Raw genomic sequence first — 15,651 nt, 5'->3', positions numbered from 1 at the left:
CCCAAAATCCACTTTGGAATCTAATTATCCAATCTGACTCTTTACCATGATCAAATTAGTCAACGAATTGCCTTTTCACTTGTCCTATGTATTCCAGGATATTATAAATGAAAATTTGAAAACTTCCTTTTGCTATTTTTGCAGGAGGTAGAAATTGAAAAGAAACTTACAAGTCATTTGGGCCAAGCCCTTCATTTTAAGCTGAGGAAGTGATGCTACAGATTACTGCCTTATTCTCCCAACAAAGCAACAGCAGCTCTCAGGGCCTCCTGCTACAGCTTACTATCTCAGGAAAAAACCCAAGGGTGACACAATGCCTGAAGGGGGCTGTTGGGATTCTAGACAGAGGCAGTATCTCTGGGGAGGGACATGTGATTCTGATCTCCATGATGTTTGAATCCCTTGGGTCAGTGATGCATTCTATTTATAGAAAAAATATAGAAAAACAAAATATAGAATATAGAAATATATTCTATATTCTGAATGTAGAATATATGAAAATAAATATAGAAAACAATATGAATATAGAAAAACAAAACATAATTCGAAGAAAGGTTGTCTATCAGAATTCACTCTCAGTATTGGCTGTGTTACACATACTTGGCCTTTCTATGGTGACTCAGCTACCTTCCTAATCAAGGCCTTTCAGGGCAGGGGCCGAGGAGTAAAAGCCTCTGCTGTCAATGCCCTACAGATCGTGAGGTGTTAAGAGGGTGGGCTCCTTTGTTGGCATCAATACCTACAATCTAGGGCATCCACCTGCAGGCCTAGATCATTTGTGACCTCAGAATTGTTGTGGTTCCTGGACCTTTGTTGATGTAGTTTACTTTGCACCCCTCAGACAAAACTAGAGGGGCTGGGCAAGGAAGGGAAGAGGAAGTCAGGCCTGCAGTAGCTTCTTGGGGTCTCTACCTCTGATCCTCCCTGCACAACTGTAATGTAACATGCTGGCTTCCAAAAGTGTAACTACTTATTTTTTTTTAACTACAATTATTCTCTTAAGAGCATCTATATAGAGGGGAAAAAGGAACATTAACCAACCAAACTTAAGTTTTCCCTTGAATTACAAAAAAAAAAAATTTAATGATTATTCACTTTATAGAAGCAAAACCTTACTGTGTCTTAATATGACCAAATAAAAACTTAACCAAAAATAAAAAAAATAAAAATAAACCAGGGCCGGGCACAGTGGCTCACACCTGTAATCCTAGCACTTTGGGAGGCCAAGGTGGGTGGATCACCTGAGGTCGGGAGTTCCAGACCAGCCTGACCAACATGGAGAAACCTGTCTCCACTAAAAATACATAATTAGCCAGGTGTTGTGGCAGGCGCCTGTCATCCCAGCTACTCAGGAGGCTGAAGCAGGAGAGTCACTTGAATCCAGGAAGCAGAGGTTGTGGTGAGCCGAGATCGCGCCATTGCTCAGGCACTCTTGTTGCCTGAGCAACAAGAGTGAAATTCCATCAAAAAAAACAGTTCATTAATGACTGTACTACCAATAGATTCATTACCATGATAGAAATGCTTCACTTACTCCCCATGGTAAGTGCTGTAGAACAACACTACACTATTAAAGAGACTGTAATTGCATTAATGCAGGCTAAGATACTAGTTAGCTCTTGGCAAATCACTATATTTGTTTGTATTGAACTTACTGTGAACAAAACCCCTGGCTTTTTTTCCACATCTTAGGCCAGTCAACATGGCTCTTTCAAAACATACCTGAATATAATTGGTTTATTTGTGTACACTTTTTTATTGACTCCACACAAATGTGCTACCTAGGATGCTAGAAACAGGTGGGTTGTCTTTCCTGTGTCTGTATTTAGGCCTTTATAAATTTCTATATATGTAAACTGTCCTCCCTTTTAATATCCATCTATCTCTCCCCACAGATGACTAATAGAAACCTTATCCACCTTCAACTGAAAAGCTCCCTTCTCTCTTTTCCTTTATTTTACGGTTCTTTGCAAAATCCCATTACCCACCCCTTAAAACTCTCTGAAATTTTGATTCTACCCATCCCAAGCTCATCTCTCCCTATGCAAAATCCTTCCCTCTATTACTCTCTTTGGTGACAATGCATTAGTAGGAAGAAGACAAAATTCCTGTCAAAAAAGATGACTCAAGCTTGCTTCCATAACATAGGACAGCCATATAAATGATGGTTTTGTTGTTTAGTTTCATTTAGTTAAATGTAGGTAGGCCCTAGAGCTCAGTTAGAATTGCAATGGTTGAGAAAATAAAGAAATAAAATTCTTTGCATAATTAAGAATTGTTAAAAAAAAATGTTCCCTTGGAAGGCAAGGGAGACAAAGAATTGGGGATCCTAGGACTGGAAGAGAAGCTTTAGAAGACAGATTTAAATAGAGGGCAAGAAAGGCCTGAGGGGGGAAAAAAACAGAAAGTGAAAGTAAGAATACCCCTCTGATAAGGATATTTAGGGCACTTTTAAAAAAGTAATAGTGCTGAAGAGGTTGTTTATGAGTGCACCAACCAGCCACCTCTGTCCCTTTCCCGGATGATCCGGAAGATGAAGCTTCCTGGCCAGGAAAACAAAACGGCTGTGGTTGTGGGAACCATAACAGATGACCTGTGGGTTCAAGAGGTGCCCAAACTGAAGGTGTGTGTGTTGGGCGTGACCAGCCGGGCCTGCAGCCACATTGTCAGGGCGGGGGACAAGAACCTCACTTTCGCCCAGCTGGCCCTGGACTCCCCCAGGGTCTGCGGCACCGTCCTGCTCTCAGGTCTTCGCAAGGGTCGACAGGTGTACCGGCATTTCGACAAGGCCCCGGGAATCCTGCACAGCCACACCAAACCCTACGTCCGCTCCAAGGGCCGGAAGTTCGAGCGTGCCAGAGGCCAAGGGGCCAGCCAAGGCTACAAAAACTAACCCTGGATCCTACCTTCTTTTTTCTTTTTTTTTCTAATTATTATACTTTAAGTTCTAGGATACACATGCACAATGTGCAGGTTTGTTACATATGTATACATGTGCCATGCTGGTGTGCTGCACCCATTAATTCGTCATTTACGTTAGGTATATCTCCTAATTATATCCCTCCCCCCTCCCCCCATCCCATGACAGGCCCTGGTGTGTGATGTTCCCCTTCCTGTGTCCAAGTGTTCTCATTGTTCCATTCCCACCTATGAGTGAGAACATGTGGTGTTTGGTTTTTTGTCCTTGCGACAGTTTGCTGAGAGTGATGGTTTCCAGCTTCATCCATGTCCCTACAAAGGACATGAACTCATCCTTTTTTATGGCTGCATAGTATTCCATGGTGTGTATGTGCCACATTTTCTTAATCCAGTCTATCATTGATGGACTTTTGGGTTGGTTCCAAGTCTTTGCTATTGTGAATAGTGCCACAATAAACATACATGTGCATGTGTCTTTATAGCAGCATGAGTTATAATCCTTTAGGTATATACCCAGTAATGGGATGGCTGGGTCAAATGGCATTTCTAGTTCTAGATCCTTGAGGAATTGTCACGCTGTCTTCCAGAATGGTTGAACTAGTTTACAGTCCCACCAACAGTGTAAAAGTGTTCCTATTTCTCCACATCCTCTCCAGCACCTGTTGTTTCCTGACTTTTTAATGATGGCCATTCTAACTGGTGTGAGATGGTATCTCATTGTGGTTTTGATTTGCATTTCTCTGATGGCCAGTGATGATAAGCATTTTTTCACATGTCTGTTGGCTATATAAATATCTTCTTTTGAGAAGTGTCTGTTCATATCCTTTGCCCACTTTTTGATGGGGTCATTTGTTTTTTTCTTGTAAGTTTGTTTGAGTTCTTTGTAGATTCTGGATATTAGCCCTTTGTGAGATGAGTAGGTTGCAAAAATTTTCTCCCATTCTGTAGATCACCTGTTCACTCTGATGGTGGTTTCTTTTGCTGTGCAGAAGCTCTTTAGTTTAATTAGATCCCACTTGTCAATTTTGGCTTTTGTTGCCGTTGCTTTTGGTGTTTTAGACATGAAGTCCTTGCCTATGTCTATCTCCTGAATGGTATTGCCTAGGTTTTCTTCTAGGGTTTTTATGGTTTTAGGTCTTACATTTAAGTCTTTAATCCATCTTGAATTAATTTTTGTATAAGGTGTAAGGAAAGGATCCAGTTTCAGCTTTCTACATATGGCTAGCCAGTTTTCCCAGCACCATTTATTAAATAGGGAATCCTTTCCCCATTTCTTGTTTTTGTCAGGTTTGTCAAAGATCAGATGCCTGTAGATGTGTGGTATTATTTCTGAGGGCTCTGTTCTGTTCCATTGGTCTGTATCTCTGTTTTGGTACCAGTACCATGCTGTTTTGGTTACTGTGGCCTTGTAGTATAGTTTGAAGTCAGGTAGCGTGATGCCTCCAGCTTTGTTCTTTTGGCTTAGGATTGTCTTCGCAATGCAGGCTCTTTTTTGGTTTCATATGAACTTTAAAGTAGTTTTTTCCAATTCTGTGAAGCAAGTCATTGGTAGCTTGATAGGGATGGCATTGAATCTATAAATTACCTTGGGCAGTATGGCCATTTTCATGATATTGATTCTTCCTATCCATGAGCATGGAATGTTCTTCCATTTGTTTGTGTCCTCTTTTATTTCGTTGAGCAGTGGTTTGTAGTTCTCCTTGAAGAGGTCCTTCACATCCCTTGTAAGTTGGATTCCTAGGTATTTTATTCTCTTTGAAGCAATTGTGAATGAGAGTTCACTCATGGTTTGGCTCTCTGTTTGTCTGTTATTGGTGTATAAGAATGCTTGTGATTTTTCCACATTGATTGTGTATCCTGAGACTTTGCCTAAGTTCCTTATCAGCGTGAGGAGATTTTGCACTGAAACGATGGGGTTTTCTAAATATACAATCATGTCATCTGCAAACAGGGACAATTTGACTTCCTCTTTTCCTAATTGAATGCCCTTTATTTCTTTCTCCTGCCTGATTGCCCTGGCCAGAACTTCCAACACTATGTTGAATAGGAGTGGTCAGAGAGGGCATGGGTCCCACACCCACAAAGCCTCGCTCATTGCTAGCACAGCAGACTGAGATGGAACTGCAAGGGGGCAGTGATGCTGGGGGAGGGGTGCCCGCCATTGCTGAGGCTTAAGCTGGTAAACAAAGCAGCTGGGAAGCTCGAACTGGGTGGAGCCCACTGCAGCTCAAGGAGGCCTGCCTGCCTCAGTAGACTCCACCTGTGGGGGCAAGGCATACCAGAACAAAAGATGCAGAAACCTCTGCAGACTTAAATGTCCCTATGTGACAGCTTTGAAGAGAGTAGTGGTTCTCCCAGCATGGAGTTTGAGATCTGAGAACGGACAGACTGCTTACCTTCTTATTAAAAAGATTTTGGATGCTGACAAAAAGTAATATCTGTGGTCAAGAAGGATTAGGGGAACTATCTTTACCTAGTCAGAGACCAGAGACCCTCTCTTTTATCTGGTCAGAGATCCTCCTTTTCTGCACCATTTTCTAATGGAATGTATAAAATATGAAGCTACCTGTACTTGTTACAACAGAGAGAGCAAGTTCACCTCTGTAAATTACTAAGATAAGTAAAGGAAAGAATGTTAACTGAAACTATTAATCATGAGTTGAGAACTGAAAGAGTTCCAGAGAAGAGTTGTCATAGCACTAAGTGAAAGCCATTTATCAATGTGGAAGTCATGAGTGCAAATATGTAGGGAGGCTCTTCATATAAATAAAAAGGAAAGGACCTGCACACTGGAGGAAGGTTCCAGCTGATATGATAAGGGAGGTGACTTCATACATCAGATCATCCATTTGAGGAGGTAAAAATCTAGAATAATGTGTCCCAAGACAGACTCCCTCATCAGAATTCTGTGAAGGTGACTTCTTTAGAGCCACTTGGAGTTGTCTTGTTACTTTTCGGGTTTTTTTTTTTTTTTTTTTTCTAAGACCAGGTGTTGCTGGAGTGCAATGGCACGGTTATAGCTCACTAATGCAGCCTCCAACTATTGAGTTCAAGCAAACCTCATACCTCAGCCTCCTGAGAAGCTAGGACTACAGGTGGACACCACCATGCCTGACTAATTTTTATCATTGTTTAGTAGAGACGAAGTCTTGCTATGTTGCCCAGGCTGCTCTCAAATACCTGGGCTCAAGCAATCCTCCTGTCTGAGCCTCCCAAAGTGCTGAGATTACAAGCATGAGCCACTGCACCTGGCCTGGCCTGTTGTCTTCAGGAATCCTTATTGTATCACCTTTCTCCCCTTCATTTCGTTCCTCTATCTTTTGTTCTTCAGAGAAACACAAGGGTGTGGGAAATAATAAGCAACCCATTAAGCAGTCATTTAAAGAAGCCAAGTTCTAATTTTTTCTAGATTCTTAGGATCATATTGGCACTATTTGTCTAACAAAGAAAGTTAATTGCAACCTTAATATAGTTTTTAACCTTACTTACTCTCCGTGATCCAAATAAAATGTAAGCAATATGAAGACAAGGATTTTGTCCTTATTGTTCAACGCTTTGTGCCCAGCACCTAGAAGAATGTCTAGATGATGTGATAGGAGTTATTAAGAAATTATTTTAGGCAGATAAAGAGGAAAAGGGGTCCTTGGGAAGTTTTCATTTTTTTAAAAAGCATCCCCAGAAAAGTTTCCTGTAAAGCCCCTGCTCTTAGAGCCAGGCTGGCAACCTTTGATATGCAAAAACAGGCCATTAGAAACCGGGTCCACCCAAACATGGTGATTCCCAGGGTCTTCTTGCCCTTACCCCACATGTTCCTGGCAACATGGCTGCCCCCACATATCCCCACGTGTGTAGAACATCATGGCCCCCTTCATTTGCATATTAGGGTGGGAGGGCCAGCTTTTTCATGGGCTGCATGAATGAAATGCCTGGTCAAACCAATCCCCTGAGCCCTGTGCAAATCAGACACCAATTCCTCCAGCCTCACATATATCTGGCTGGTATCCACCGCACTTGGGGTTGGTTCCCTCTCTCTACTTTGAAGCCCGGCTCCCTCTCTGTATGGAGGAGCTTCTTCCTTCTGCCTTCTTCCTTCTTTCTTGCCTATTAAACTCTCCGCTCCTTTAAACCACTCCATGTGTGTCCATGTCGTTTTATCTAATTCGACTCCAGACGAAGAACCTGGTGTTCCTCTATTCATTGGAGTCATATCAATGATAGGTGTTAAAAACTATTTACTAAATGGGATGAATGAATTCTCCTGTGTCTCTATTATTCTCAAACCTTAGGCAGGTATCTGTTACATAAAACAGCCCAGTGTTAGTGGTGCTTTGCTGAATGCAGGTAGGAGAGCAGTGGCCATGTGCAGGGCAAAGGTGACAGCTGCAGGAATCAAGAGCATAAATAGGGGTTAATAATGAAGAGGGAGCAGGAATTATGAGTAACAGGAGAACAGGAAGACATTGAAATATGGCAATGGGAAGGGAGTGTGCTTTCTTTCCAATAGCACATGGATTATGTCACCAGCTAATTATTTGGATTAAAGGAAAGGCTGAACCTGAAAATCAGGAATTTAGGAACAATTGAACGAATAAATTGTAAAACTGTTCTTTCATTGTAGACAGACTGCCTTTCAGTTAAGACCTTTATCTCAACTGAAGATTTATAACAAGAGACCTAAACATCAATTACAACTTATCAGATGAAGGCCCAAGAGCGAATTTCACCTTGTCCCATTGTTAGTTCTTAAAACTAGACCAGCCCACCCACACCATGAATTAATGGAAATGGCTGAAGTTTCACCAAGACTGCTTCCATGAACCCTCCTTTTTCTTTTCTTTTTAATTGACAAATAATAATTGCATGCATTATTTTTATGGGGTACAATGTGATGTTTTATATATGTTTACATTATGAAATCATCATTTGTCCTCACTTTTTCCTTAATTGCTCTTCATCTCTGGTCCATGCTCTACCCAATTCTTGGCCCAGCAGTGCTACCTTTGGTCGTTTAAATTTGAAATTAGTTATTGGTCTTCCCAGCATTTGAATCTTGGTTATACCTTTTGAGAAAAGAGTACTTGTTTCTGTGATTTTGAATGAGAATCCATGTCCAGGTTGCAAATTCTTGGCAATCTTGACACGAGATATCCTCTGCTGGATTGACCACAACTTCTCTGTAAAGTAAGTTAGGGACAGATTAAGATAATCTATTTTAAAAACCCACAAGATTAAAGCAGATATATGTGAAAGTATTCAGGAAAAGGCAAACACTAAACATGTTGATTTGTATTCAACAAAACTTATCTCAAGTGCTTTGTTTATTAAGCATTATGGTAAGTGTTGCTATTATGTCCTTTAATGTCTCTTCCCATTCGTGTTGGTAAAAACACTTTTTCTCTCTAACAGTAACCTGTTGGTCTATTTCTTCCTATACTTGATTTGAAGAGAGATGAGTAGTAATTTTCTTCCTCGGTTTCTTGTTTTATTTTTTATTTTTTTGGTTGCCTGTTGACTCTTTTTTCTCTCATCGTACAGTCTCTGTTGACCGTTCTTTCTTTTATTATACAATTCTTTATTGTCCTCTCTCTCCCTTTCTGTCTCTCTCACACACACACACTCTCACACACACATGCATACACACTGCCTTAAGGACAATGCAATCTTCACCATATTCTGCAGATCTTACCTACATATTCATCACAGTCACATCTTTAGCTTATAATTTGTTTCTCCATGAGCAATGGCCTCAGCCACTTCAGCGTTCTTATTACTAAACTGCTTTGATGCCATATTTACTGAGTTTGTTGCCTTAACTTCTTTGCATTTCTATTTAACACCATCAACACACCAGGATAGTATATACCAGATCTCTCTCTCTTTTTTTTTTTTTTTTTTTTTTGAGATGGAGTTTCACTCTTGTTGCCCAGGTTGGAGTGCAATGGTGCAATCTCGGCTCACCACAACCTCTGCCTGCTGGGTTCAAGTGATTCTCCTGCCTCAGCCTCCTGAATAGCTGGGATTATAGGCATGCACCACTACGCCCGGCAAATTTTGTATTTTCAGTAGAGATGGGGTTTCTCCATGTTGGTGAGGTTGGTCTCAAACTCCCGACCTCAAGTGATCCGCTTGCCTTGGCCACCCAAAGTGCTGGGATTACAGGCGTGAGCCACCACACCCAGCCCAGATCTCATTTTTAATAGGCATTGCTATTTCTCTGAGATTCAACCATGTGCTTCTTACCTGCTCTATATCAATTTCTCTCTGCTTCACCTGCTCTTTTTTCACCCTCTGAAACAAGCATTCTAACTTCAGAGAGATCTCCAAGCCTTTCATGTCCTTGAATTCACTTCATCCTATCAGGGCCCTCTTTACGAAACTGGAGTTTGTCCTCAGACTGGGCAGCATGGTCTACAATACTTCTCTCTCCACTAGACCAGATGTCCTGGACCCCAACGTTCTGCAGAACTGGACACCATTGTCTTCTATAAAGGGCTGCTACCATGGCTGGCTTTCTCCACTGCTGCTTCCTGGCCACTGAGGACTCTTAGGGGAAGATGCAGAGTGGTTCAGACCTAACTCAGCTTTGTTAATTTTCAACTGGATCCTCATGCTGTTGCTTGATCTTTTCATTGTTTTCTCATTGACTCAGTAAATCCTCTCCTTACAGAAGATATTCCAGTCTCCAATCACAAAACCAAACACAGAATGTTAGGGACTTTAGAAATTGAGCCTGGTTTCTTTACATTGTGAAAGAAGAATCTGAAATTTGTAGATTTACCTGAGGTCAGTAGATATTCTGAGCCAGCTGAAACCCAGACATCCTGACTCCCACCTGATGCGTTATAGCCAGCCTCCTTATTTTCTTCATGCTGCTCAAGTCCTGATTTCTGCCTGATTGTTTAGTGGATGATCTTGCCTTCTATGTCACATGAAAGATCTGGGCCATCATCTTCAGTATACCCCAGCATTATCATTTAAAAAAAAAAAATCAACTCTGGCCTACAGAAGCATTATCTTTTTTTTTCTTTCTCTTTCTTTCTTTCTTTCTCTCTCTCTTCCTTTCTTTTTTTCTTCCTTTCTTTTTGAGACAGAGTCTTGCTCTGTTGCCCAGACAACAGAGTTGCAGTAGCGTGCAACGTCAGCTCACTGTAATCTTCGCCTCCCAGGTTCAAGCAATTCTTGTGCCTCAGCCTCCCAAGTAGCTGGGATTACAGGCATGCACCACCATGTCTGGCTGATTTTTTGTATATTTAGTAGAGATGGGGTTTCACCAAGTTGGCCAGACTGGTCTCAAACTCTTGACCTCAGGTGATCCCCCTGCCTTGGCCTCCCAAAGTGTTGGGATTACAAGCGTGAGCCACCGCACCCGGCCAGCATTATTGTTTTGATAGACCATTTAGTCTCTTCCATAAGTTTCAAAGGAAGAGAAAAAACCTCTTTATTTCTAAAAAGGAATCGCTCCACTCTTTCTCTTATATTGTAAAATCCAATCTTTCTATTTTCCCTGATTTTTGATTGCTTCTTTTTTCTCTTACAGTTTCAATTCCTTCTCTGTAGATAGCTTTTTAAAAAGAAGCTCTCATCTCCCTGCCCCAATAAACAGCATTAAAAAACAGGACAAAAACAAAACCAAAAAATAAAATAAAATAAAAACAAGGTTGATCCCACTATTTATTTTATTTATCAAACCTTTTCTCCCACTGTTAAACTCATGAAATGAGTGATGTATGCCTGGTAATTCTCTCCTTCTACTCCTTACTCCAAAATGTACCAATTTTATAACCTACCAAAACTGCCCTTGCAGATATCATGATCTCCTTTTCTTCTTTTCAAACCCTAAAAAATTTTTTCTGTTATCATATGATCCAAACATTCTGCAGCATTTTGTTGTGTAGAAGACTCTTTTCCTTGCATGTCTCTCTTCTCTGGAGTTTCACGTTTGTTCTGTTCTTCCTTCTCTGATCACTGCCTTTCTACTTCATCTCTTCCTACACCTAACCTCCAAGCAGAAAGTCCTATCAACATACTTGTTTTTGTTTGTTTTTTGTATTTTTGTTTTTTGTTTTTTTGTTTTTTGTTTTTTTTTGACAAGGACAGGCTCTATTGTCCAGGCTAGAGTGCAGTGGTGTGATCTCGGCTCACTGCAACCTCCACCTCCCAGGCTCAAACAATCCTCCCACCTCAGCCTCCCAAGTAGCTGGGACTAGAGGCACATACCACCACGCCTGACTAATTTTTGTATTTTTAGTAGAGACGGGGTTTTACCATGTTGGCCAGGCTGGTCTTGAACTCCTGACCTCATGTGATCCACCTGACACAGCCTCCCAAAGTGCTGGGATTACAGGCATGTGCCACCACACCCCGCACTTTTTTTTCCTTTCTTCTTCTTATTTTTTTTTTTGTATCTCAACTCTTCTGCGAGTTCTCCCAACCTCAGAGTCTCAAATAGCAAATCTATTTGGATAACTCTCAATCCAACATCTCTAGTACGTAAATCCTGCCCGTAATCTAGATTATATTTCAAATGCTTAAGAATAGCTATGTTTTGATTACTCAAAAGCCAAGGAATTTAATAAGATTACTCAAGTACAGGATAAGAAAAGAAAACTGCCCAGAAGCAAACGCTGAGGCACTTAAACATGTAAAGACTGAGTAGATATGAAGGAGCCATCAAAGGAGACGGAGGAACCAACCATGAGGCAAGACAAAAGCTGAGAAAAAGGAAGTGTTCTGGAAGCCAGGAGAAGCGCAAATGAGGGAGAAAGCAGCCCTGTCCAATGCAAGAAAAAGTCAGCACATTGGGATAGAGAGGGGGCCACTGGAGTTATAAACACTGAGGTTTCCACAGGAGTGGTGGGCAGGAGAGAAGCCAGACTTGAGTGAGTGGAAGAATTTGTGGGTGGCAGGGAAAGGGAGACAGCATGAGAGGCAAACTCTTTAGAGAAGTTTTGCAGATAAATCAGACTGGGTGGGATATTTGGGAATGAAGGTAGTTTTTTTGTGTGTTTAGTATATGGCAGATACTAGAGAATGTGTGCATGCTGGTTGGAATACCCAGAGAAACAGAGAGACACTGGTCTTGCAACAAGGTAAGAGATAACTGAAGCATCAAAGCTCTTGAGAAGGAAAAAGAATGAACCCACAGCTCGGTTGGCATAGGCTCTTGAAAGCAAGTTGAATACAGTTCTTATTGTAACAGGGAAGACATAGTGAAGACATGTTCAATTACTAATAGAATTATAGATTTTGTGGTGGGGAAACTAATAAAATTTTCTCCTAGTTTCCATTTCTCTTGAGTAAAACAGTGATGTCATTATCCAAAGTGAAAAGAAGGTGAGGAGGGTTGGGGAGATTTGAAGAAAAAGAAATCAGAGTGTGGGAAAGAAGACAGAAAAGTAAGACTGTAGGATGGCACTGAGAATCCATGTGAGGTGTGCGGTTATGTTCTTAAGATGAAACCAGGTTCTTGGTGTGATTTTCTCCTGCAAAATTCAAGATAAATAGATAGGTAAAGTGTAATAGTGTAAATATCATTGTGTAGGAGTTCAGGGAAGGCCTCTCAGACAATTCTGGCAGAGCTATAAGAAGTGAGGCTAGTTTCCAAGCATTCTATATAGAGCATACAGTGAGTGCAAATCCCTTAGGTGGGAACATGCTTCCCATAATTCCAGAAATATTCAGGAACCCAGTGTAACTGGAACACAGTTTTAGAAGGTGAGTGGTGAGAGACAAGATGGTGTAGAGCAGATTTTCAGAGTCTTAAATTAAAAAATATATATATATATAGAGAGAGAGAGAGAGTTTTACTTATAGTGAAGTGCCCACATATTAATTATACAGCTTAATAAATACTTATCTCTCCATATATATCTACATATACACACACACATGTATTTTATACATATATTTACACATCCAGATACATTACATATACCCATATAAACATAACCTAGGTCAAAATATGGGACATTTCTGGCATTCCAAATGGCTATCTTGTGCAAGGACGAGAATTTTGAATTGTATTTCTGGGTAAGATTTGAAGCTAGTAAAGGAAGTGGCACCATCTGACTGATTTTTAAAAGGATTACTCTGAGTGCCACACAAAAAATATACTGATGACACTGCAACATCTGAGCAAGAGATAAAGGTAGCTTGGACCAAGTGAGTGGTGGGGAAGATTGTAAGAAGTGGTCAGATTCTGATTATGTTTTGAAAATAATGTTCCCATGTTTTATGATGGCCCGAATCTGAGCTATAAGATAAAGAGAAAAGTAAAGGATGACTAAGAGATTTGTGGCCTGAACAATCAATGCAGCTGCCATTTAGTGAGAGGAAGAACCAGAGGAGGGGAATGTTTGGAAACTAGAGGAATCAATAGTTATGTTTTGGTTATATTCGCTTGAAATAGAGACTAGACATTTAATCAGAAATATCTAGTGGAGGCCAGACATGGTGGCTCATGCCTATAATCCCAACAGTTTGGGAGGCTCAGGCAGGAGAATTGCTTGGGCCCAGGAGTTCAAGACTAGCCTAGGCAACATAGTGAGATCTTGTCTCTATAAAAATAAATAAACTAAATTAAATTAAAATTAGCTGGGCATGGAGGAGGCTGAGGTGGGAAGATTTCCTGAGCCTGAGAGGTAGAGGCTACAGTGAGCTGTGATAGTGGCACTCCCCTCTAGTCTGGGTGACAGACCAAGGCCCCATCTCGAAAAGAGAAGAAGAAGAGGAAGAGGAAGAGGAAGAAAAAAGAAGAAAGAAAAAGGAAGAAAGAAGAAACACAGTAATGGTGTGTCCCAGAAGCCAAGTGAAGAGGGTGTCTCAAGAAGGATAAATGATCTATGGCATCAGGTGCTGCTGAGAGCTCAAGAAAGATGAGGAATGAGAACTGGCCGTTGGACTTGGCAATGTGTAAATAATTGATTACAACATCACTTACTACTGGCATTTCTTACCCTCCAGTAATTTCTCCCTTCATTCATATTGTGTGTTTGTATGTCGGGCGGGGGCGGGTGTTATGTTTTTTCCTTTTAACTGATACTTGATTAAAGAATGGTAATTTTGCTCTTTAAATGGGTGCTTATCCTACATACCTAACTTATCGTCACTGTTTAATAATAGATTATTATTCAGTAATTTTTTGTTTCCCTTTTACTCACCCTTATAGGCGTAAGTTTGGACAAGTGATTTAAGGAAAATGATGGGTTAAAAAAAAAAAAAAAAAAACAGAAATCTGGGCAAATAAGAATTAATAAGCCTTTCACAAGGCATATCTAAGAAGGTTGAAAGTATTATTTGAAGGAATGTATGCCCTGTGAAAAAAAAGTCTAGTAGAGAAACAGCAGGGAATAAGATGTTACAGATGTCAGTTTAAAATTAGTACAAAATAAAGCCATTGTCATAATTACCTCAACACAATTTAGGACCCCAGTTTGGGGATTTTTATTCCAGTGATACAGTTATTAGTGTTACTCACATATTTCCAATTCTCTGCTTTCTAGCCATATGCAACAACTGCATTCCCCACCTCCTTTTAAAGTTAGACATGCCCATGCTACTCGTTATGGCCAATGAAATGTGAGTAGAAGTGACCTGTGTCATTTCTATTTGATAACTGTGCAGAGTAATGCATGATTTCCCTGTTTTCTTGCCATACTGATGGCCTCAGTAGCCTGGATTCCTGAGTAATTATGATAAACAAAGCCATCCATCTGACTTTTAGTGGAGATGTAGTATGAATGAAAAATAAACTTGCACATTTTAAAATTCATTTTATTTTACTTATTTATTGTCTTTTAGAGACAGGGTCTTGCTCTGTCACGCAGACTGGAATGCAGTGGTGCAATCATGGCTCACTGAAGCTTTGCATTCCTGATCACAAGCTATCCTCCTACCTCACCTTCCAGAGTAGCTATGACTACAGACACACACCACTATGGCAGCTAATTTTTAAATTTTTTTTGTAGAGACAGAGGTCTTCCTATGTTGCCCAGGCTGGTCTCAAACTCCTGGACTCAAGCGATCCTTCCTTCTCAGCGTTCCAAAGTGCTGGGATCACAGGCACTGTGCTCAGCCAATTTTTGCCTTTTTAAGCAACTAAAATTTGGGGGTTGCTTGCCTCATCTAGCCCATCGTAACACACACTATTAAATTAATCTTTGATCAAGAAGTTTAAATGTTTTCATCACCTGGAGAGATTTACAGTAACAGAAAAAGTAAAATCTAAATAAATAACTATTTACTTGTTGGGTTTTGGGTGTCCATGGAAAATATGTTTGGGGGTAGTAAGATCTTGATATTCTACTCTACAAGCAGTTCCTAATAGGAGAAAGAACAAAATCAAATAAATAATGGTTCTCTCAAGTTTCATCTACCACTTCATCCCTGCTTGGAAAGAAGGAGTAAATATATGTTGCACTTTATGTTATACGTGACCGACAAAGTGCTAAATATTTTTGGAAGGCTTTATGAGATAAAATTTACATAACATAAAATTATCCATCTTAATTATTTTAAAGTGTATTATCCAGTGATCTCTAGCATATTCCGTATGTTAGGCAAGCATCTCTGCTGTCTAATTTCAGAACATTTTCATCACCCCAAAATGATAAGCCGTACCCATTAAGCAGTCACTTCCACTCTTCCTTCCTTCAGCTTCTGGCAACCACTGATCTATTTTCTATTCTGTGGGTTTGCCTATTCCAGATATTTAATATTAATGAAATTGAACAA

The 15,651-nt window shown here is 40.4% G+C and overlaps 1 pseudogene; it reads left to right on the top strand.

Moving 5' to 3' along the window:
* The first annotated feature begins 1,512 nt into the window (after window positions 1–1,512).
* LOC116810969 (large ribosomal subunit protein eL18-like) lies at window positions 1,513–2,893 on the top strand (annotated as a pseudogene).
* The last annotated feature ends 12,758 nt before the right edge of the window (window positions 2,894–15,651 follow it).

This window comes from Hylobates moloch, unplaced genomic scaffold, assembly GCF_009828535.3.
Source record: "Hylobates moloch isolate HMO894 unplaced genomic scaffold, HMol_V3 SCAFFOLD_1, whole genome shotgun sequence".
NCBI classification, from domain to species: Eukaryota; Metazoa; Chordata; class Mammalia; order Primates; family Hylobatidae; genus Hylobates; species Hylobates moloch.
This window is presented reverse-complemented; position numbering and strand designations above follow the sequence as displayed.